This window comes from Chelonia mydas, chromosome 2, assembly GCF_015237465.2.
Source record: "Chelonia mydas isolate rCheMyd1 chromosome 2, rCheMyd1.pri.v2, whole genome shotgun sequence".
Taxonomy (NCBI): domain Eukaryota; kingdom Metazoa; phylum Chordata; order Testudines; family Cheloniidae; genus Chelonia; species Chelonia mydas.
Genome location: NC_057850.1, coordinates 6,894,800 through 6,919,729, shown reverse-complemented (window position 1 = coordinate 6,919,729; position 24,930 = coordinate 6,894,800). Strand labels below are relative to the sequence as shown.

At 45.2% G+C, this 24,930-nt stretch overlaps 1 protein-coding gene across 12 annotated transcripts in view; it reads left to right on the top strand.

The window, feature by feature from the left end:
* ADGRB1 (adhesion G protein-coupled receptor B1) overlaps positions 1-24,930 on the top strand; it is a 366,154-nt gene that overhangs the window by 60,981 nt on the left and 280,243 nt on the right. The window contains exon 1 of one of the 12 annotated variants that reach the window (XM_043538997.1): positions 21,381-21,669. The exons of the other annotated variants lie outside the window; for them this stretch is intronic. The gene's annotated coding sequence lies outside the window, so the exon portion shown is untranslated. Of the gene's footprint in view, positions 1-21,380; positions 21,670-24,930 lie in introns of those variants that run through there. 12 annotated transcript variants of the gene reach the window in all.

Here is a 24,930-nt window from a genome sequence, read left to right as displayed (position 1 = left end):
CTGCAGTTCTGTCAGATGTGCATGTGTTGATGCTGTGGCTAGCCTTCCAAAACATTAGGGGTCTGTCTGTGCAACATCCGCCCATCCCAACAGTGGGAGCTAGTGTTAGCTCACGAGTGATAGCATCACATCATGCTTCCACGTGAATGTTGTGGTGGACCCTGTTCCACATACCGTATACTATAGTACTTGGTCCTGCCTTGAGTGCAGGGGACTGGACTAGATGACCTCTTGAGGTCCCTTCCAGTTCTATGATTCTATGCTGGGTAATAACAAGAGAGGGGTTTTTATGGAACAATTTACAGAATCACTCCAGCTGCAGCTTACCACTCCTAGCCATATGCTTTGCAGATTGACTTCCTGGTGCCTTCTCCAAATTCTTCCCTCCTGCAACCTGTGCTTCTCCCTCCAAATTCCATGCACCAGACTATGATGTTGGAAAAAATCTTGATGGTGGTAACTTTTAGGGTGACCAGACAGCAAATATGAAAAATTGGGACAGGGGGTGGGGGGTAATAGGAGCCTATATAAGAAAAAGACCCCAAAATCGGGACTGTCCCTATAAAATCGGAATATCTGGTCACCCTAGGTAACTTTGGCCCATAAAATATGGCAGGATAACTGCACTTCAAGTGCTTCATTGTTGTTCTGAAATTCCATTGACTGTATTTTGTCCCCGTTTCTGCTATTATCATACGTCTCAACTGTCCTTTATTTAAGGGAATGGCTTTAATTTTAGAGATGGTTTTGAACCAAAATCTGGATACAAATAATCCCCGAAATTATCAGAATATGAGCTTTGATCTGGATCCAAATTTTGCAGTGGATCACTTTCTCTGTTATGGGCTGAACTCACCCCGACTACAAACACTGCTGATTTTGGTCAGTCAGACTTTGGATGCAGTTCAGAATATTGCACCTTTGTCCTATTTCCGCTTAGTTTTAGATCCAGTTTTAGCTTCACCCCATGCATATCTTCTATTATCTCATTACGCTCTAGTGAAATGAGCACTGAGACTGGGACTCCAGAGACCTGGATTCTGTCCCCGGCTCTTCCACTGACCTGCTGTGTAACCATAGGCAAATTACTTGGGCTCAGATTCTCAAAGGTATTTAGGTGCCTAATTCCCACTGAAATAATGGGAGTTAGGCGCCTAAATGCCCTTGAGGATGTGGGCCATAGGTCCTCATTTTCAGAGTTCTTCAGCTCCTGAAGCTCCAGTTCAAGTTGATTGAAGGGTTCTTTTAGCACCTTTGGAAATCAGACATTTAACCTATCTGTGCCTCAGTTTCCCATGTTCAAAATGGGCGCAATAATGCATAATCACCTTTGTAAAATGCTTTGAGATCTACAGATAGTGCTGCCATATGTGACAAGCATTGTCCTCTAAAGTCAGCTGATTTAACTGGAAATGGTGAGCCATGAAACTGAAGCAGAATAGATGTTGCACATTCCAAGCTCCCTGTACAATTAATTTTTATGCGTCCATTTCTGGAGATCACTTTTTGTCTGTGTATGTCACAATGTGGGACCTACCAATGGTAGGTCCAGTGCTTCCATGGGATGTCTGTGTAAGGTAAAGCATCATCAGCCAATCAAATGATTCCTTTTTAATAAAGTGCCCATCATTTGCTAAAATTGCATTTCTTAAATTGGTTTCCATTTCTGTAACACTGTAAGTACATTACAGTAAAGGGAGAGTGGAGAGTATAGTCTTCTGGTTAAAGCATGAGAGGGAGAAACTGGACATCTGGGTTCCATTTGTAGCTCTCCCCCTGACCTTGTCCAATGCTTTGTGCCACACTCTACGGAAGACGTGCACAAAATGGACAGTCCAGAGGACAGCAACAAAAATGATCAAAGGTTTAGACAACCTGACCTAGGAGGAAAGGTTAAAAAACCTGGGCATATTTAGTCTTGAGAAGAGAAGACTGGGGAGGGGGGACCTGATAACAGTCTCCAAACATGTTAAAGGCTGTTATAAAGAGGATGGTGATGAATTGCTCTCCATGTCCACTGAAGAAGTAATGGGATTAATCTGAAGCAAGGGAGATTTACATTAGATTAAGCTCTGGACTAGGCTTCCAAGAGAGGTTGTGGAATCCCCGTTACTGGAGGTTGGACAGACACCTGTCAGGGATGGTGCAGGTTTACTTGGTCCTCCCTCAGTGCAGGGGAGCTGGACTAGATGACCTCTCAAGGTCCCTTCCAGCCTGACATTTCTATGGTTTGATGATAAATCACTTGATCTCTCAGTGCTTCATTTCATTATCTGTAAAATGGGGTAATATTGCTGCCTCTCAGGGGTGTAATGAGACTATATTCATTAATCCAGACAAAGGCGTATCAGTCTCCAACGGCTGGAAGTTGAAGCTAGACAAATGCCGACTGGAAATAAGGTGCACATTTTTAACAATAATGGAAATTGTCCATTGGAACAACTCACCCAGGGGTGTGGTGGATTCTCCATTGTTTGGAAGATTTTCACTCAAGATCTTTTTAAACAACACGTTCCAGCCCAAAAGTTATTGGGCTCAGTGAATGAAATCACAGAGACATATTCCATGAATGAGGTCAGACGTGGTAACCAGATCAGTCCATTTTGGCCTTAAAATCTAGGACTCAATGAGGGATGGATGTTAGTGCGGGGCTCATATACTGGGGGTACTCTAGGAATATCGGGATAGATCGAAATACACCAGTGACCACGTAACGCCTTGTGGGTGATAAAGTAATATAACTGACGGTTCATTATTAAGGGAACCTGCATGGAAATCACCTAAAGGTTAAAAGCAGCATAAAAGAACAAAGGAATCAGCCAGGACCTAGAGAGGTCATGCAGGGCCCGATCCATTGATATGGTTAAATAGCTTGATAAGTGAATACGTAATATTCTAATCAAGTAGTGGTCCAGGAGAAGAATGTAGTAGGCAGGTTCCAGAGGGGCAGCCGTGTTGGTCTGTATCAGCAAAAACAACCAGGAGTCCTTGTGGCACCTTAGAGACGAACACATTTATTTGGGCATGAGCTTTCATGGGCTAAAACCCACTTTATAGTAGGCAAGTTCTTCATGTGTGACCACATGACCTCATATTTTTCCCATCTGCATTTATTAGGCAGAGTCATTTCTTCCATCAGTACAGTGGTGAAAAATTTGTTCAGTCACTCCATGGAGTAGGGAAAGAGGATCTTTCTACAGAGGAAAAAAATGTAATCTGACTCTCTGCGAAAGTTAATGGGAGCTATGCTGGTAACCTCAGAGGGAGTAGGCCTGGCAGAATGGATATGATCCTGGAGCCACTGGGAACTTCGCCGGAGAGCCCATTGGGACACAGTCAGAGCCTCACTGGCGTGAAATGCACGGTCCAGGAACTCAATGGTACCTGAACCGTGGCCTGTAGAGCGAGACTCGTGCCCATTTTCTCAGGTTGCCTAATCCTGAAGTGAACTCCCTTGTCCATTATTGAATATATGTCAACAATGCGGTGCAATTGCAAAAAAAGGCTAATATCATGCTGGGGTTATTAACAGGAGGGTTGTATGTAAGACATGGGAGGTAACTGTCCCGCTCTACTCAGCACTGGTGAGGCCTCAGCCGGAGTACTGGATCCAGTTCTGGGCACCACACTCGAGGGAAGATGTGGAGAAACTGGAGAGAATCCAGTGGAGAGCAACTAAAATGATCAAAGGTTTAGAAACCAGACCTAGGAGGAAAGGTTAAAAAACCTGGGCATGTTTACTCTTGAGAAGGGAAGACTGGGGAGGGGGGACCTAATAACAGTCTTCAAATATGTTAGAGGCTCTTATAAACAGGCTGGTGATGAATTGTTCTCCATGGTCCACCAAGGGTAGGACAAGAAGTAATGGGATCTACAGCTGGGGAGATTTAGGTTAGATATTAGGAAGAACCTTCTTACTGTAAGGGTAGTTAAGCTCTGGAATAGGTTACCAAGGGAGGTTGTGGAATCCCCACCACTGGAGGTTTTTAAGAACAGGTTGGACAAACCCCTGTCAGGAATGGGCTAGGTTTACTTGGTCCTGCCTCAGCACAGGGGGCTGGATTTGATGATCTCTCAAGGTCCTTTCTAGCCCTGCATTTCTATGATCCTCTCTGTGTCTCAGTCTTCTCATCTGTAAAATGGATTGTAATAATCTCTCCCTCCTGGGGAGGAGTGGGAGTGTTGTGAACCTAAATTAATTAGCATTTGGGATCCTTGGGTAAGCTGGTTGGAGGATACAGTAGAAGGAGAAAACAGCATTGTTATTAAGAGGGAATATAAAGAAAAAAAGTGAAAGGTAGGGTTAATAAGCCAGATTCAGGGCTCACACCTGTGTGATGCTGGAGTGACTCTACTAATTATGATAACACCTAGCTCTTATATAGAGCGTTTCATACATTGACTTCAAAACACGTTGTTTAGGAGAGTAAGCATCCCTAAACCTATTTTACAGAGGAAACTGAGTCACAAAGAGGTTAATTGACTTTCCTAAGGGCACACAATAGGTCAGGAGCCGAGCCAAGAATGGATCCCTGGTCTGCAGATTCCTAGTTCACTGGACTATTCTGGGTTTATCCTGCTAGAGCTGAGACTGGCTTTGTCCATTTGTGTTCAAATGGACCCAAACTGGAAAGCCAGATCCAATCCCATCCTGAAATGTGGGGAAGTTTCGATCCAGATCTGAGTGTCACAGCTCATATTTATCCCTGTAATAGGCCTAATCCAAACACTGAATTGTGGTGTGTTTGAGATGTGTGTGTGTGCGTGCATGTGTGCGTGTGTGTGGGCAGTTCCACGGGGAACGTGACTTGGCCTAAGCATAGAGGACAACATTTACCTATGCTGTAATTCCACTGGCATCAGTGCAGTTACAGCAGGGCTCCACTAATAGGGTTGAAAGTTTCTCCCACTATGAAAGTCCTTCATTTAAAAGTATCACTTAAAAAGATTGCACATTGTTGCCTGGTGATTTTGGAGCCACACTACTTGGCAGAAGGAAAGCAAAGCAGAGAACAGAAGTGATTCAGCCGTTCACTTATTTACAGAATAATTGGAGGTTATTAAGCAGTTAATTAATAAACATTAGGTGGGGGGGACTGAAAAGCTTGGCAAAGATTGTAAACGTGCTGTATCAAAAAGGATTTGTGAATCAACAGAAGAAGAGCAAGAAAATGGAGTCAAATTGATTAGCAGGGAACAAAGGATGGAGACAAACAGGGACACTCTTAGCAAGATGGCTCTGTCCTTTCATAGGGAAAGCAAACAAACAAACAAAATCTCCAGCTTGCTTTAATCAGCTGGCAAATGGGATTTATGCTTCACCTTGTAAATTGCACATGGAATGTGAATAGAGCTTTCTATTCCCATGACTTGTATCAGACAAAAAAACATTCAGCTAGGGAAGAGAGGAAGTCTGTGTGAGCAGATCAATAATATCTGTGGTGAGGAAAGGTTAAAATACTAGTAATAACCCGACTTTGATCTCCCATAGTCCCTTCCACCCTAGGATCTCAAAGCATTTTACAAATATTAATGAACCTTTATGAAGTGGGTAAATGTTACCAGCCCCTTTATACTGATGGGCAAAACCTGAGAGGTTGAACCCTCCTCCCACAATTCCCCTCGCTGGCTGGAAGCATCCCACCAGCTGAAGTGAAAATTGCCCAGAATGCAGTGTGGCTGGAGCAATGCAAGGGATTCTGGGATATCTACCAATGCAGCAATGTGTCCAAATTGACGAAGCACGGTACTGATGGTGTTGCAGGGCAGAAATATATGACAGTTTACACCAGTGCACTTATAATAGTGCTAACAGTTAGTTAGATACAATGGATTAACTTCATCAATGCATATTGCACCTGGTGGGATAGTCAAATATAGACAAAGCTGAAAGGCCAGATTCCAATGGGAGTTAGGTGCCTAAATACCTTTAAAATCTGGCCCTAAGTGATTTGTCCCACAATGGCAGGTCAGTGACAGAACCAGGAATTGAGTACAACCCATTAATTCTGACCTACTGTCCTGTCCTCTCAACCATTAGACTCCAGTCCCTTTCTACACCACCCTCTCCAGAAAGGCCTTTCAGATGTGCTCTCCCGAGTGAGGGGTGAACATCAGTGATTTGGAGGTTTGATCTGAAGGAGCACCCAACAATTCAGGTGCTTCTCTGTACCATCAGAGAAATTCGCCAAGATTCTTACACCTCCCACAGCAGTTGGGAATCTCAGGGTACTAGGTTCTCTCGTGAGATTATTAGTACTTTCTGTGGTGCCCAGAAACAGGATAAGACCAATGCCCTGCATCCCGCCATGTTATTTTGAGCACTTCTACGTGTGCTTCTGGCCAAAACCACAACATGTAAAGCCCAGTGGACAATGAAATATAATGGAGAATAAAAGTTATCTGGGGGAGATCTTGGGAGGGGCTGAGAGCCCTCAAATCCTATTCATATCACTGTGCTCAAGATCCTCTTAGATTTTGACCTTTGAAATGCTTCAGACTTCGAAGGGCCATCAGTGGTACCCAGCAGTTCATGAGGCCCTACTGCTTAAACTCAAGGACTAAGCCCATTACTGTCAGAAGCAGTCACGGACTCATAAAACCTCTCATATTGCCCAGCTACTGAAGAGGGACAAAGGGACCAAGACTTTCCTAGCATGGGTTACATATCGACTGTGGCACAATGAAGGTGTATCCATCTATTTGTACAGCTGGACCTGTGCATTTTCACAGGACATATGAGAATTGTCTGTAGTGTTCCCTCGGGAGTACAGCCTGCTCTGTCCTATTCCATCTCAGCCTCTCATCATATACCTCATCCTCCATCCAGCACCGGTTCATACCTACCTCCCTTACCAGCCGTGCTTCCATCACGCTACACTGACCATCACCTTCTTCCACTGTGCCTGGGATCCTGGGGGAAGGGCTGACATCCCCTGCAGTGGTGTTCTTCTCCCAAAAGGAAGGGTGTGGGGAAAAAAGTCATTAAGCAGGTGGCACATAACCAGCCAGGATTGTAAGGAGGAATGAAGGGATGTTCTTCCTCCTGACATTTGGGCTTCCCTTGGATGCTTTCATCCCCCTAATATTTGTTGGTGAGTTCAATGGTGATATCATACTGGACATCACATGATTGGTCAGGGTAGGGGGCTGTCAATTCTGACCTCAAGGCTGCACATCTGCAAGATGGATTCTGTTGTCTCGTGCATGCGCCCTTCTGACTTTCCATTTCATTCTCTGTCTGTCTGTCTGTCTCTCACACACACAGACCTCTTTTCCTTCCTTCCTTCCTTCCTTCCTTCCTGGCTGGATCCTTGCTCTTGCAAGTTGCCTTTAAACTGATGTCTGTCAAAATGGCCTGGTGCTCAAATGTGTATTTCCCAGCGCTGCCGTTTCTTCAGAGTGTTGTTTTTAATTAATTAATCCCTTCAAACACAGTGTTAAACAGCTGAGCCCATGGCAGGTCCCATGATCTCTCCTGCTCATTTGTTTTCTATGGTAAAATGTTTCTTAGTGGGCTTCATTTTTGCTATCTGCATTTATCAGAGTGAATGCCAGGCGTTGATTGGTTATCGACTGCCAGGCAGTGACTGATTCCCTTGAAACAGTCTCTTGCCTGCCCTGAAGCCTAGAGAGGAAAGAAAGGGTCAGTAAAAATAACTATTTGTGGGACTGTTGATTACGGTTTATAATTGGTCTTTGTCACAGGTGTATTGACCGGTTTGTTAGATTATTAATCACCTTCGGCTTTGCTCTGGGCCATTACCTAACAAACTTGTCATTAGATGTTGGCAAATGAGCAGTCTTTTCCTAGGATTACTGCATTAAATAACCAGATTCCTTTAAAGAGAGGCAAGAGCTCCCATTGGTATTACTCTCTGCTTCCTACTGCTGTTGACTCTTTGGTGGTGCATGGTCTGTTGTTCTTGCAGGGGTCGGCAGCATCCCGGGAAGTATTTGCTACCTTCCAAGGTACAAAGTGCCTGCTTGCTTTCAGAAAGGAAAGGTTTTCCATCTATCTAATCTTTGGCTCTTTGTAAAAATGGACCAGATTCTCAGCTGGTATAAAGTGATGTTGCTTGCTTGACTTCAATAGATCTATGCTGATTTATGCCAGCAGAGGAGCTAGCCCATAAGTGGATTTGAGTGCTTGAGAAAGATGCAGAACTGAGAGCCCTTTGTCTATCCACAGCACGGGCAGAAGGAAGTTCAACCTCTCTTCATGCAGCCTTGCTGCATGTACCCTAACCTTGAGCTTAAGGATCACCTGTAGAGATCAGAGAGGAGTTCCCTTTCCATGCTCAGTCATTCCTTAGTGGCTTTGATCAGTCTGTCAGCAGTGAGGACAATCAGGACTTGTCAATCAGTGGTATTTTTGTGCCATGAACACCAGTCCAGTAGAAAATAAACTGGGACCCACAAAATCCACCAGGGTACCATCAAATGGTAACCTACTTCTTTCCCCATTGATCTGAGCAGGATTCAAGCCAGACCCCTAGAGGTGAAAGCCTTCATATTTCATTCCTAACTCCCTGAAACCATCTAGTTCCTCACCAAAGTATTTCTCCAGAGCCTGGGGTATTGTGAACGGTTCCCATTTCAGCTCCTGAGAGAGCAGCGCTTGCAGAAAGCTGAGACACCCAGAGGAATGACCAGCCTTTTAGCATTGCAAGACAAGCTCTCATCTCTGGTTGTGCTAGGTTCAGGGAAGGAAGCCAACAGGCTCATAAAGAAATAAATATATGAAAGCGTCAAGTATGATGACTGAATGATTTAGTTGGGGACTGGCCCTGCTTTGAGCAGGGGGTTGGACGAGATGACCTCCTGAGGTCTCTTCCAACCCTAATTTCTATGATTCTGAGTACTAAACAAAAGTGCCCGCAGTGTTTCCTCATACAAATGCTATTGATAGCAAATCCTGTTACCGCTCAGGTCTTGAGGAATTCAATTCCACGGTCGTGTTAGGTTAAGGCTGGCTCTTTCCCCTCCCCTTCTCGTTCCTTCCTTTCTCCCTTGAAATTCAATCATGTTGAAGCTCTGCTGCTGGCCAGGGAGACGCGGAGAGGAAGAAGGGATTATTTTTAGAGTTTGTGTCTTGCAGACAAATTGCAACCTCCGAGTCATGTTATTATGGAAACAATCATAATAATAATCACTAGCGAGAAAAGGAGATTTGACGTCTGCATCCAGCCACACGATTCCCTCCTGCAAAGTGTCATATCCCAGTGAGGTTTCACATCTGATTGTGATTTGTGCAGACAAGTAAACTCTCTTCCTAGGATGTCGGCTGGGCTGCATTTTTGTCAGAGTCCCTAAACTATGCAGAAAGGTGGGCCTGGCTGGTAGCTGAGAGGGAGTCCTCTAAAGCAGTGGTTCTCAACCTTCTCAGACTACTGTGCTCCTTTCAGGAGTCTGATTTGTCTTGTGTACCCCCAAGTTTCACCTCACTTAAAAACTACTTGCTTACATAATCAGACATAAAAATACAAAAGTGTCACAGCCCACTAGTACTGAAAAATTGCTCCCTTTCTCCTTTTTACCATATAATTATAAAATAAATCAGTTGGAATCTAAATATTGTACTTGCATTTCTGTGTATAGTATATAGAGCAGTATAAACAAGACACTGTCTGTATGAAATTTTAGTTTGTACTGACTTGGCTAGTGCTTTTTATGCAGCCTGTTGTAAAACTAGGCAAATATCTAGATGGGTTGATGGACCTTCTGTGTACTCCCTGGGGTACGTGTACCCCTGCTTGAGAACTACTGCTCTAAAGAAATGACTAGGTGGGGCTGGTGTTTCAAAAGGTGGTGCTGTTTTGCTCCTAGTTAGTACTGAGCCAGTCCCAGAGCTGGCTTTGCAGAGAACTGTCGATGAGAGGGGGAACCCAAGGTCCTGGCTGCTTTGATCCTCAAATCAAGGTAGCTGTAAGTACCTGTAAGTAAAGGAGTGAGTCCTGGTCAAATTCCAACCTGGGTAAGTACATTATGTCCACTTATGTTTCCTGGGCAGTCTCGGGGGCAGAAGCAATTCTGCCTTTGAGTGCTGATAATCTTGGCTTACGGATTCCTGATAATTGCAGCTTTTGGGGGATCACCTTTAGATGCCTCATAGGAGCCTGTTTTTTGGGAAGTGCTGAGCACTATTCCTGTGCAGTTCAGTCCCCTTATGGCCTCTCAAGCTGTGCACCCACAATCAGCAGTCACTTTAGAAGGTCTCCACCTGTAAGGACCTTATCCAAAGCCCATTTCACTCAGGGGTGATTTTCCTTGACTACAGTAGGCTTTGGATCAGGTCCTAAATGACTTTGGGGTCATTAAAGTTAAGCACGTGCTTAAGTGCTTTGTGAAAGAGGTTCAGGATCCACTAACGTTTCTTAGTGAACCCCGGCCCCCTCCACCAAATCCATCAAGCCCTTCCCTGAAGGGACTCATCCTATCTTTCCCGTCCCCACTGTGTGTGAAAGATTCACTGATGATTCATTTTCCAACCCGGACTGCACTCCAGCCCGGTCTGTCATCATCTTCCTGCTGCCAGCTGGATTGTCCTGGGATCTACCCTTCTCCTGATCCCCACGGACACTCTCATCATGTGCCATGACATGAGAGCATGATGTAATCTAAGGGGTTATGGTGGGTGTCTCCTCAGCCCGAGTCTGATGCTGTTCACTTCTACATCTAGGTTCCCTTCAGCTGCAAAGTCCCAGATCCCAAGAACTTGCAATTTTCTCTCTCTCTGAGTGTTCTGTCCCTAGAATGTGACTTTTTTGTGCTTTGGAGTTATGCCACTGAGCATTCATTCCACCCCATCATTTAAACTGTGCCATTCTTTATTAGCTAGAATGTCCTTGAATAATAAGAAGGAGCCAGGGTGCAGTATATCTGTTTAGCTGCATTTATCTGTATACACACAGGTTTGCCTCTCCCCCACCCCCAACAAATCCTTGGAGAATTAAAGGATCCCAACTATTTTAGTCAACAATTTATTGGAGTAGCATCTTAGCATAACACCCTGCATTGACCTTCACTGGCTCTGGCGGGCCCCTCTCTATGATACCTTTCCGTTGAGCAAGAGTGGAGTTTAGTGTGGGGTGAGAGTGGGTGTCTGAGAACACGGTCTCTTACTTGGAGTCTCAGAAAGCACTTCATAAAGTAATGAGCTGGACGCTGGCAGCGTCATGGCCACGGAAGCAAATGGAACAGCCAGCTCAGCGTGGCTCACACAAAGCTCACAGGCTGGGGAAGGGAGTGTTGGTCAGGATCTGGCAGGCTTATGCCCTTGTCTTTTTGTGGAGAGGTGCTCTGGGATCTTAGCCTTTTCCTACCTGGATATGCACCACAGACAGGCAGAGGGAACCTCCGTCTGCTGTTTCATTCACAGGGTGCCTCCTCCCTCCCCCCCTTTCCCTAGTACTACATTGCAGTCTAACAAAGGATTTGAATCTACCGCAGTCTTCTGGCTCTGGTGAGATATATGTCGCAATCTAGCCCTTTCTGTTGCCAAGTGGGCATGGTAAATGCTGCAGGCCTTCTTGTATAAAGGCATATGCTATGAAGGCTAACTTCTGCACTGGTCAGCAGGAGGGAAAGCAGTACTTTTCCTTAAGAAATACTGGGTGTTTTGCAACTCTGTTATGGGCCAGGTGAGCCCAGGAATCTTGTTCAGAGCTGGTTTGTGGTTTTGCTTCCTGTAGGTCTGGTTTTGCACCCTTTGTGGTTTTACTGCGAACTTCAGGGTAAAACAAAGTCAGATACTTTAAAGTGAAATTCAGGCAAAGCCTCCAGCTTTCTCTCCGTTTTAGGTGGAAACCACTTCCGGCACTGGGCATCACCCCGTAACTTGTTACCTTTTCTCTGACACTCATCACAGGTTCGCCAAACGTTCTGCAAAACTTCATGAACTTTTCCTTGAATCCGAGACAAGTTTCAGGTTAGCAACAAAACTTGAAACCCAGAGATTTTCATGCTTGATTGATACAGTTTTGAAGCACTTCATTCCTCACGCCTCATTTTGGCCTGAATCCGTACTGTATTTATTTGACTTGCGGACAGACCGAAACCCTGGATCCAACACCACTGATATTAAGGGTAGTGCTTGGAATCCAAAACCAAATCGAGGTCCAAATTTCATGGCTTACCTCTCTCTTTATATTGGGTCAGAACCTAGGTTGGAACACTGCTGAACTTTGTCGGACTGGATGTTTGAAATCTGAAACCAGCTCTGAATTCTGTATCTTGGGCATATCTCTTGTGTTTTGCTCTGCATGCTATTGGGACAGTTCTTCAGTACTTGGAACATTATTATTAGGCAACTATGGCTTGAATCCTGCTCATGCTGAAGTCATTGGGAGCTTTGCCACCAATTTCCACGGCTGCAGGATCATACTCTTAAGCTCTAATAAATGATGTGGGAGAGCAGCTCATGAGCTGCTTCCCTCTAGGCCCATATGCCTCGTTGGTCACTGACCTCAATATCGGGAAATGCTGAATCATGAGATGTGTTGAGGGTGAGGATGCCATTGTTTCATTAAAACATGAAGATATGAAGGGAGAAATAAAAGCTAAAAGCTTTTATGGGTTCAGGAGTTAAGCTAAACTTCAGGTTGTCATGGATACGATAGTGTCCTAGCATCCGCAATACGAAAGGAGAACTTCATTCTTCTCCCAAGGTTAGTCATTTTCTTCACCGGTAGCAAAGCGGCAGGGGGGAGGAGAGATCTTTTCCTCCTGGTTCCTCTCTCTTTGCCTTAGTTACCAAGGTGCTTTGTGCTCTAAAGAGGTTGGGCGCTTGGCTCTCAGCTCTGAGACCTCACCGTGGTCACCCACGCCATTCTTGCTTCTGCGGGCAGGTCTACATTTAAAACGCTGCAGGAAAGACGCTACTGCACCGATGGGAGTGATTCTCCTGTTGGCCTCGGTCATCCACTCAGCAAGAGGAGGAAGCTGTCGATGGGAGAAGCCCTCCTGTCGACATAGTGCTGTCTACACCGGGGGTTAGGCTGGTGTAACTGCGTTGCTCAGGGGGGTAGATTTTTCACATCCCTGAGCGATGTAATGATAGTGATGAAAGTTTATAGTGTAGACCTGGCCTGAGACACACAACTACAGTGCACTCTACTTGGAGCCCATGGAGAGCCTCCATGAGCTCCATCTTGCTCTCCGAGCGCCCTCAGGAGGACTCAGGGCCTCATGTGATTGCATCCTGAGCGAGGAGTGTCAGCATGAGCACCAGGCATGTGTGTTCTACATGCTGGGACGGGTTCAATTCTCAATGCAAGCCAAGGTGGAGTGAAACCCTACCCCATAATAGCAAGTCTACTTCCCTGTATCCCTCTGTGACTTTGAAGGCCACAGTGAGCATCTCAGCTGCAAGAACTTATCTTTCCCAGGCTGGCAGAAGGGCGTTTTCAATGGAGGGCCCTTGCTCTGGGATTTCATTCACCTTGACTCTTCCTCAGCCCCTGTTTGGTGAGCTCCAGGTCATCCTGCTAGATGTGTCTGTTCAGAGAAGCTTTTGGTTGAATGCCATTTTAAGCCTGGTCCTCAGCCTCCATTGACTTCAATCAGCATGTCACAGGACCACCCATTTGTGTTTATTTCTGTCCTTTTGTCGTCATTGTTCAGAGTGGGTAGTTGTCTCGGGCCAGGTGAATTTTTTGGGAGGGTATTGTGGAATGACCATTGGACAACATCATGCTCATCTTCTTCATTTGCCATGTTCACAGTCCCCACAAATAAAGAAGGAGGAGAGGGTCAAGTGTAGGAGACCAGGGTAAACAAGATAGGGGAAGGGTCTTTCTCCTAAAAATCACAGCTTGTAATTAATTAGTTTTGTGTCTGGAGGTTTTTTGCTCAAACAATAGGTGAATGATCGTCCCCTGATTGTTGAGGTGTTGCTAATAGCTCATGTTAATGAAGCGTTGGTTTGTAATAACATGCAATGAAAAGCCCCTGGTGTCACTTGGACTCTGCAGAGTTGATGTGCTGTGGAATCATTAACATCAGAGATGGAAAGGACTTAAGGTCACGTTCTAGGAGGCACTGCAGGATTTTCCCTGCAGAATATTTGCCAACACTGTGTCCTATGAATCAATCAGTAGTGCTTCCGTCTAGTCTCTTGGGAGGTTCTGCAATCTAACAGACCAATATCGTCTTTTAAAGCCATGAGTGGTTTGTCTGGGTCTATAATCCGATTAGTATCGGCCACACTTAATAATGCTGGGAGTGTAGTTGGAGTGTAATTGCAGTGCAGTCATACTGTGGTTTTGTTTCTCAATAAGTAATTACATAGGAACATAAGACTGAAAGTGACCTCCTGGGTCCCTGAGTCCAGTCACCTGCTCTTACGGGCAATCCTGTCATATAATCCTGTTCAGATATCAAGCTTCATCTTAAAACCAGTTAGGTTTTTTGACCCCTGCCCTCTGCCCCCCATCCCCATTCCATCTTGTGGGAGGCCGTCCCAGAACCTCATTCCTCTGATGGTTAGAAACCTACGTCTAATTTCCAACTGAAATTTATTCATGGCCATAATTGCTAATAACTGATATAATAAGGATGAAGAAAAGGAGTACTTGTGGCACCTTAGAGACTAACCAATTTATTTGAGCATAACCTTTCGTGAGCTACAGCTCACTTCATCAGATGCATACTGTGGAAAGTGTAGAAGATCTTTTTATATACACACAAAGCATGAAAAAATACCTCCTCCCACCCCACTCTCCTGCTGGTAATAGCTTATCTAAAGTGACCACTCTCCTTACAATGTGTATGATAATCAAGGTGGGCCATTTCCAGCACAAATCCAGGGTTTAACAAGAACATCTGAGGAGGGGGTGGGGGGGTAGGAAAAAACAAGGGGAAATAGGTTACCTTGCATAATGACTTAGCCACTCCCAGTCTCTGTTCAAGCCTAACTTAATTGTATCCAATTTGCAAATGAATTCCAATTCAACAGTCTCTCGCTGGAGTCTGGATTTGAAGTTTTTTTGTTGTAATATCGCAACTTTCATGTCTGTAATCGCGTGACCAGAGAGATTGAAGTGTTCTCCGACTGGTTTATGAATGTTATAATTCTTGACATCTGATTTGTGTCCATTTATTCTTTTACGTAGAGACTGTCCAGTTTGACCAATGTACATGGCAGCGGGGCATTGCTGGCACATGATGGCATATATCACATTGGTGGATGTCATAGAATCATAGAATCATAGAATATCAGGGTTGGAAGGGACCCCAGAAGGTCATCTAGTCCAACCCCCTGCTCGAAGCTGGACCAATTCCCAGTTAAATCATCCCAGCCAGGGCTTTGTCAAGCCTGACCTTAAAAACCTCTAAGGAAGGAGATTCTACCACCTCCCTAGGTAACGCATTCCAGTGTTTCACCACCCTCTTAGTGAAAAAGTTTTTCCTAATATCCAATCTAAACCTCCCCCATTGCAACTTGAGACCATTACTCCTCGTTCTGTCATCTGCTACCATTGAGAACAGTCTAGAGCCATCCTCTTTGGAACCCCCTTTCAGGTAGTTGAAAGCAGCTATCAAATCCCCCCTCATTCTTCTCTTCTGCAGACTAAACAATCCCAGCTCCCTCAGCCTCTCCTCATAAGTCATGTGCTCTAGACCCCTAATCATTTTTGTTGCCCTTCGCTGGACTCTCTCCAATTTATCCACATCCTTCTTGTAGTGTGGGGCCCAAAACTGGACACAGTACTCCAGATGAGGCCTCACCAGTGTCGAATAGAGGGGAACGATCACGTCCCTCGATCTGCTCGCTATGCCCCTACTTATACATCCCAAAATGCCATTGGCCTTCTTGGCAACAAGGGCACACTGCTGACTCATATCCAGCTTCTCGTTCACTGTCACCCCTAGGTCCTTTTCCGCAGAACTGCTGCCTAGCCATTCGGTCCCTAGTCTGTAGCGGTGCATTGGATTCTTCCATCCTAAGTGTAGGACCCTGCACTTATCCTTATTGAACCTCATCAGATTTCTTTTGGCCCAATCCTCCAATTTGTCTAGGTCCTTCTGTATCCTATCCCTCCCCTCCAGCGTATCTACCACTCCTCCCAGTTTAGTATCATCCGCAAATTTGCTGAGAGTGCAATCCACACCATCCTCCAGATCATTTATGAAGATATTGAACAAAACCGGCCCCAGGACCGACCCCTGGGGCACTCCACTTGACACCGGCTGCCAACTAGACATGGAGCCATTGATCACTACCCGTTGAGCCCGATGTGCAGGTGAACGAGCCTCTGATAGTGTGGCTGATGTGATTAGGCCCTGTGATGGTGTTCCCTGAATAGATATGTGGGCACAGTTGGCAACGGGCTTTGTTGCAAGGATAGGTTCCTGGGTTAGTGGTTCTGTTGTGTGGTATGTGGCTGCTGATGAGTATTTGCTTCAGGTTGGGGGGCTGTCTGTAGGCAAGGACTTTTTGATTATGATGTCAGAGTTGTTTCTGAGGCTGTGGATGGCATTAGGATGTCAGAAACAACTCTGACATAATAATCAAAAAGGCTGACAAAGGAGGTGCTGTTGTCATCATGAATAGGTCGGAATATGAACAAGAGGCTGCTCGGCAGCTCTCCAACACCACTTTCTACAAGCCATTACCCTCTGATCCCACTGAGAGTTACCAAAAGAAACTACAGCATTTGCTCAAGAAACTCCCTGAAAAAGCACAAGATCAAATCCGCACAGACACACCCCTGGAACCCCGACCTGGGATATTCTATCTACTACCCAAGATCCATAAACCTGGAAATCCTGGGCGCCCCATCATCTCAGGCATTGGCACCCTGACAGCAGGATTGTCTGGCTATGTAGACTCCCTCCTCAGGCCCTACGCTACCAGCACTCCCAGCTACCTTCGAGACACCACTGACTTCCTGAGGAAACTACAATCCATCGGTGATCTTCCTGATAACACCATCCTGGCCACTATGGATGTAGAAGCCCTCTAAACCAACATTCCACACAAAGATGGACTACAAGCCGTCAAGAACACTATCCCCGATAATGTCACGGCAAACCTGGTGTCTGAACTTCGTGACTTTGTCCTTACCCATAACTATTTTACATTTGGGGACAATGTATACCTTCAGATCAGTGGCACTCCTATGGGTACCCGCATGGCCCCACAGTATGCCAACATTTTTATGGCTGATTTAGAACAACGCTTCCTCAGCTCTCGTCTCCTAACGCCCCTACTCTACTTGTGCTACATTGATGACATCTTCATCATCTGGACCCATGGAAAAGAAGCCCTTGAGGAATTCCACCATGATTTCAACAATTTCCATCCCACCATCAACCTCAGCCTGGTCCAGTCCACACAAGAGATCCACTTCCTGGACACTACAGTGCTAATAAACGATGGTCACATAAACACTACCCTATACCGGAAACCTACTGACTGCTATTCCTACCTACATGCCTCCAGCTTTCACCCTGACCACGCCACATGATCCATTGTCTACAGCCAAGCTCTGCAATACAACCGCATTTGCTCCAACCCCTCAGACAGAGACAAACACCTACAAGATCTCTATCAAGCATTCTTACAACTACAATACCCACCTGCGGAAGTGAAGAAACAGATTGATAGAGCCAGAAGAGTTCCCAGAATTCACCTACTACAGGACAGGCCCAACAAAGAAAATAACAGAACGCCACTAGCCGTCACCTTCAGCCCCCAACTAAAACCCCTCCAACGCATTATTAAGGATCTACAACCTATCCTGAAGGATGACCCATCGCTCTCACAAATCTTGGGAGACACGCCAGTCCTTGCCTACAGACAGCCCCCCAACCTGAAGCAAATACTCACCAACAACCACATACCACACAACAGAACCACTAACCCAGGAACCTATCCTTGCAACAAAGCCCGTTGCCAACTGTGCCCACATATCTATTCAGGGGACACCATCACAGGGCCTAATCACATCAGCCACGCTATCAGAGGCTCGTTCACCTGCACATCCACCAATGTGATATATGCCATCATGTGCCAGCAATGCCCCACTGCCATGTACATTGGTCAAACTGGACAGTCTCTACGTAAAAGAATAAATGGACACAAATCAGATGTCAAGAATTATAACATTCATAAACCAGTCGGAGAACACTTCAATCTCTCTGGTCACGCGATTACAGACATGAAAATTGCGATATTACAACAAAAAAACTTCAAATCCAGACTCCAGCGAGAGACTGTTGAATTGGAATTCATTTGCAAATTGGATACAATTAAGTTAGGCTTGAATAGAGACTGGGAGTGGCTAAGTCATTATGCAAGGTAACCTATTTCCCCTTGTTTTTTTCTACCCCCCTCCCCCCCCCCAGACGTTCTTGTTAAACCCTGGATTTGTGCTGGAAATGGCCCACCTTGATTATCATACACATTGTAAGGAGAGTGGTCAGTTTAGATAAGCTATTACCAACAGGAAAGTGGGTTTGTGTGTGTGTGTGGGGCGGAGAAAACCTGGATGTGTGCTGGAAATGGCCCAACTTGATTATCATACACATTGTAAGGAGAGCTATTTAGTTTAGATAAGCTATTACCAGCAGGAGAGTGGGGGGTGGGGGGAGGTATTTTTTCATGCTTTGTGTGTATAAAAAGATCTTCTACACTTTCCACAGTATGCATCCAATGAAGTGAGCTGTAGCTCACGAAAGCTTATGCTCAAATAAGTTGGTTAGTCTCTAAGGTGCCACAAGTACTCCTTTTCTTTTTGCGAATACAGACTAACACGACTGTTACTCTGAAACCTGATAATAAGGATGTTAACTGCCTGAGTGAATTTTGATTAACCCTTTGGGATTCTTCAAGTACATGTTGTTGGAATCCAGGTATATTAACAAGAATGCATTTACAGTGTGTTTATTCTCAGCCACACAGTGAACATTTCAGTTACATTAATTTGTGGTAATTAAAGGTATCAGAAAACACACCTAGGGTATAATTGCACTGTACCTGTTATTTAACTACATTGTAATTGCACTGTAATTGCTATTTACTTACAGTGTAATTACAGTCACCATATATAGTATGATCTCATTATTATCATGTATTGTTTGTACTGCAGTCATGTTCAGAGGTCCCAGTCAGGATCTCCTAGTGCTAGGCACTGCACAAATGTAACCTATGCTAGGAGAGTGTGGGTATCTGTCACCCTGTGGTGGCTGGTTACATAAGAGGATAGTCTACTACTGCTACCAATGAATAGACATAGCCCGTTAGCTCAAACAATAGAGATTCAGCTGAAGCTCCTACTTTCAAACCCTGTTGGTGACCCAAACGGGGTCAGTTATACCAGCATAAAAGAAACCACAATCCCTGCTAAATAGAACTGACAATTTAAGATCTACAGTTAATATAAAGTACTTTACACCTAAACCTCTGCACTCCAAAGAAATTGCATGGAAATCAAAACAGCCTTTCCTAAATATACTAGCAGCCAGCTTTTCTGTATGGGCTTTGCTTACATCAGACTACAGAGGTGTCCAAATGAGCCGATGTTGTTGTTATCTGCCTTGTGATCTGCACTAAAATACCCACTTTCTTGAGGAATATTTTTTGAAGGTTTGATCTGCCAAAGGCAGAAATAAAAATCTTGAACCAACATTGACTTTCTGAATTATTTATGATTCACCAAAACAATTGCTCTTGGCAGCTTTGCAAAACAGGAACTTTTTTAAAATAAAAAAAAATTAGTTGGACAAATGTACTATGATGTAAGTTTGGACAAGAATACTGTCGGAGTGTGTGGGATCCTTACAGCATAGGCAAGGAGTTCCAAGCGGAGGAGGATGAGTCAGTATGAATGGGAGAGAGAAAATCAGGAGAGCACATAGAGAACACCCTTAGATCCACCTCAGAACAATATATAGTCACTGAGTGCCATGCTATATGCAAGGAAATCCTGGTCCCTTGAAGTCAATGAGAGTTTTGACATTGACATCATTGAGGCCCTAATTTCACTTATGGAGTCACAATCCATCTTAGACAAGAGGTGTTTATTAAAGAAAACAGCTGCAAATTACAGTAGGTTTCTACACAGCTTGAGTTCCAGCTCTTGTTTTCCTTGTCTACCAGGCACTACACTGTATCTGGGATTCTGTATAGCTCATGGAGACATCTACTGGCTGACTCCTATACGGCAGATAGTACAGTGGACTTCACTCAGAAAGTTGCTGAATATCTTCAAATCCCATTGTTTTCAATGGGAGCTAAGGGTGCTCTGAACTACGTAGTGTCAGGCCATTAACGATTTGTCATTGGCAAACCGCAAAAAAAGTTCATAGGTCACTTTTGGACAAGCATCCTAAAGTTTTAATAGACTGTTGAGTAGTCTTTTCAAGGAAATGGTGGAAGCGTCATTGCTTGAGTCTTCTGAAACCCAACTGGAACAGAGTGCTGGAGAATGTAGTGTAGGATGCTATTCTGCACTAGCAAGGGGAAATGGAGAAGATGATCTAAGAGAGCTTTTCCCACCGGCAGGCTTGTGCTGCCAAGATGGGAACCAGATTGGTCTGAGATGTTCAGGTACGTGTTTCCCATGTGGTCCTTTGGATGGCTGGGCCTGAGTTGTGATGTTTGGATGGATATTCACGTGTTCCCCTGGTTTGAGGGAGGGTTCCGGTTCATCCCCCATCTCTGATCTCTGTCATGTATAATTTCTATGATCCAGTCATTCCTTTCTGGTGCTATCTCTTCTCCCATTTTAGTTTGCTCCCATCCTTAGCCCAATGGCCTTGTCGTTTTCCCAGTTGCCCACTTCTCTATCATGCTACCCTTATTCCTTGTCTTAGCCAACTTCCTCTTCAGTCGCTAAAGTATGGCCGTGTGATCCAGTGGATTGAGCACTGGACTTGCACTCAGGACACCTGGGTTCTATTTCCCGGTCTGCTATGCAGCTTGGGACAAGTCTGGATCTCAGGTTTTCCCCCTCTGTAACATGGGGATGATAATATGCACATCATTTGCAGAGGGGTTGTGAGGCTTAATTCATTCATGCATGTAACACACCTTGAGATCCCCAGGTTGTAAGGGACTACGGAAGTGCAACATAGGATTATTTGTCTGTCATGAGCTGGGGCCAGGATTTCTGTGATTTCCCTGCCGTGGGTGAAATGGCAAACCTGGAGGAATCAATGCCACCTACCACCGTGAAGAGCGAGTTGGCGGGGGAAGTCATTTTAACTAGCGTCCCTATGACTAGCATGGACCCAAAACAACACCGTTTCTGCTCAAAATAGCATACCTCCGGCAGAGACATTTTGTTTTTGCTAAAAGCAAACAGAGTTGCTAAGAAACGAATATTGCAGAGACGGAAATCCACAAAAGGTTTGATAGTTGCCGAACAGTGCATGCTGGATTGAGTGGCTTAGCGAACATGACTATACAGATAGATAAGAGGGGCAGGCTGTTTCCCTGGTAAGCATGGTGATTCTGCAGAGGAGCCTGTCTCTGGGTCTTTGCATCCTACTCTCCATAACCCATGTTGCTGCTGGAGACTGATAACTTGGGGGTGTAGAGGAGGACGGCGTACAAAGAACACAGAGGAGCTGCACAGCTGTGAAGACTGAGTGGATGTAAGGCTTTTAAAGGACACACATTCCTGTGTTCCGGTTTCCCAGAGCAGGGAGCAGCAAGAGAAGGTTAGTAAGTGTGGTTCCTTATGATACCTGAAGCCGTTACACCTTGGGCTGTGGGCTTGGTGGCACTTGGGAGCTAAGCCTGGTCACTACTCAGGGGGGAGACCTCCAAGGAAAGCCCAGGAAGTTGGGGTGGTGTTTCAGTCAGTGATTGTCTTTCCTTCAGAGTCTGAGTTAAACCAGTGCCCCACTGTGGTGTGGACAGGAGGCACTGGTCGTGCCAGCTTTTGCAGGGTGTATTAGACACTGTTATCTATTCAGGTCCTTATACTGCACCATCTGGTGATGTCAGCCACTCATGGCTGTTAAATATCCCATGGTGGTTTTTGCATGGTGTTAACCCCAGTATCTTCCTCAAGTAATTACATTCCATCCACCTAAATTCCTCATGCAGGGGAAACGAAGTATTGATTCTGAAGTGTTTTGCTGTGAGCTGTTAAATGGCAGCTACATTCCACCCAAGAGGTGGCTGCGTTTAAGAAACTGATTCTTGTATATTGCTTGAAGCATATTGTGGATGAAAAATGCTGTATGGATGTAAGATAGTAGGTAGGTTGTGATCCACTTTTGGGTCATGGTGACTCCTTTAAAGCTTCAGCAATCTATTTAGGCTAGCTCTGCCTGGAATGCTGTGGAATCAGGCACATTATTGATCCGTGTTTAATTGCTAGGTATATTCTTATGAAGGATGGGCTGGGAAAATGAACAATTAAAATAGAATATAAAAGCAAAGCAAACTAGCACCGAGCCAATCAAATAAATGAATAATGCTGGGAGTTGGTGTTAATTTGCATCTGATTTAAAATGCCTGGTGGGCGGAGAGAGAACAGTCCGCAAGGAGCAGCTGGGCTCTCTCTCCATCCCCCAACCCTTCTGTTAAGGCAGCACCATGGGGATATGAGGCGCACACAATCAAGCAATTCATCCCTGTGCTGCGTTGCTTTACATGGCTTGCAAAGGGGAAGAAGGAAGGGAGAAAAAAATCTCATGAAAAGCATTTTCAGCTAACATTATGCTGCTGCTTAGGCGAACTGGGGTCAACTCTTTAGATCAGGGTTTTCTGATCCTTTTGTAAATTTCTGGTAGGCAGCCCTTGGAATAAGACGCTGATGAACTGATGCTGTTTCTCTCACCATTGCTGGGGTCAAGTGTTTTGACTAATGGGGAACTGTTGTTATATGCCGCCTCACAGGGGTGGGCAGCTTCCGTCTGGTGCTGGATTATTGTCTCTAGAGGCCAAAGTTCTCTGTACCCAGCTCTGTGAACAGCAGAGGCAAATATCCCCGGCCTGCTGCCACCTGCTGGGGGTAAAGAATAGATCAATTAATTATCCATATTACAATAGCACCTTGAGGCCCCATTGTGCTAGGCACTGTACAGATGCACAGCACAGGACTCTCAGAAGCACCCAAACGACCTAAGAGCACAAGTCCCTGTGAAAGCTCTTGTGCTAATTCACTTGGGTGCTTTTAAAAATCCCACCTGTGGCAGAAGAGAATCCTGACCCCAAAGATCTTACAGCTGTAGGTCAGACCAGTGAAGGGTAGGAGTCATTATCTCCATCTTACTGAGAGGGAGCAGAGGCGAAGAGAGATCAAGTGACTTGCCCTGGGTCCTATAGAAGGCCATTTGCAGAGGTAGGAATCGACTCCAGAACTCCTGGGGTCTAGTCAAGTACCTTAATCACAAGACCAGCCTTCCTCTCAGGGTTTGTCTAGACTTATTCTGGAATAAGCTAAGGTGTATATTTAAACTGATATAGTGATACTGGTACTACTCCCTGTATGGACACGCCTATTCTGGAATTAGTGGGAAGGCAGACTTACCTAGCTATTTCGGTTTAACTTTACCAGTGACACTTTCCTGTGTAGACAAGCCCTTGGTCTCTGTGGCCCATTCAGTCCCTGGCCTCTGATGAGACGGACAGTAAGAGGGCAAATGAGCATTTTGTAGCCATGTGCATTGCTGTGCATTAGGAACCAAAGCAGAGAGCACTTGTCCATTGTACCTAGCTCTCGATGGGAGCTTTCACTCATGACCAACCTGCGCTGAATTTGAGCTGGTGACCTAGCAGTGAGAGACTTCATACCTCATTACCAATGCCTTTGAGAGTCCATCACACCCAGTCCTGAGGCGCACAGCTGGGGTAGGCACTGGGTGAATGAGGACTCATAGACTTTAAGGTCAGAAGGGACCTTCATGATCATCTAGTCTGGTCTCCTGCACATCACAGCCACAGAACCTCACCCACCCACCCACTCCTGTAATAGACCCACAACCTCTGGCTGAGTTACTGATGTCCTCAGATCATGATTTAAAGACTTCAAGTTACAGAGAATCCATCATTTACACTAGTTCAGATCAGCAAGTGACCCGTGCCCCACGTTGCAGAAAAAGGCGAAAAAACCTGAGGGTCTCTGTCAATCTGACCCACGGAAAATTCCTTCCCAACCCCAAATATGGTGATCAGTTAGACCCTGAACATGTGGGCAAGACCCACCAACCAGACACCTGGGAAAGAATTCTGTCGTAACTCAGAGCCCTCCCCATCTAGTGTCCCATCACCGGCTGTTGGAGGTATTTGCTGCTAGCAGTCGCAGATCGGCTGCATGCCATTGTAGGCCGTCTCGTCATACCATCCCCTCCGTAAACGTATCCAGCTCAGTCTTGAAGCCAGGTAGGTTCCTTGCCCCCACTATTGCCCTTGGAAGGCTGTTCCAGAACTTCATTCCTCTGATGGTTGGAAACCTTAATCTAATTTCAAGCCTAAATTTGTTGATGGCCAGTTTATATCCATTTGTTCTTGTGTCCTGTCAAGGTTCCTCCCCCACTCTGAACTCTAGGGTACAGATGTGGGGACCTGCATGAAAACCTCCTAAGCTTACTTTTACCAGCTTAGGTTAAAACTTCCCCAAGGTACAAATTAATTTTATCCTTTGTCCTTGGAATATCCACTGCCACCACCAAACTCTAACTGGGTTTACTGGCAAATGTAGTTTGGACACGTCTTTCCCCCCAAAATCCTCCTAACCCTTGCACCCCACTTCCTGGGAAAGGTTTGGTAAAAATCCTCACCAATTTCCATAGGTGACCACAGACCCAAACCCTTGGATCTGAGAACAATGAAAAAGCATTCAGTTTTCTTACAAGAAGACTTTTAATAGAAATAGAAGTAAATAGAAGTAAAGGAATCACCCCTGTAAAATCAGGATGGTAGATACCTTACAGGGTAATTAGATTCAAAACATAGAGAATCCCTCTAGG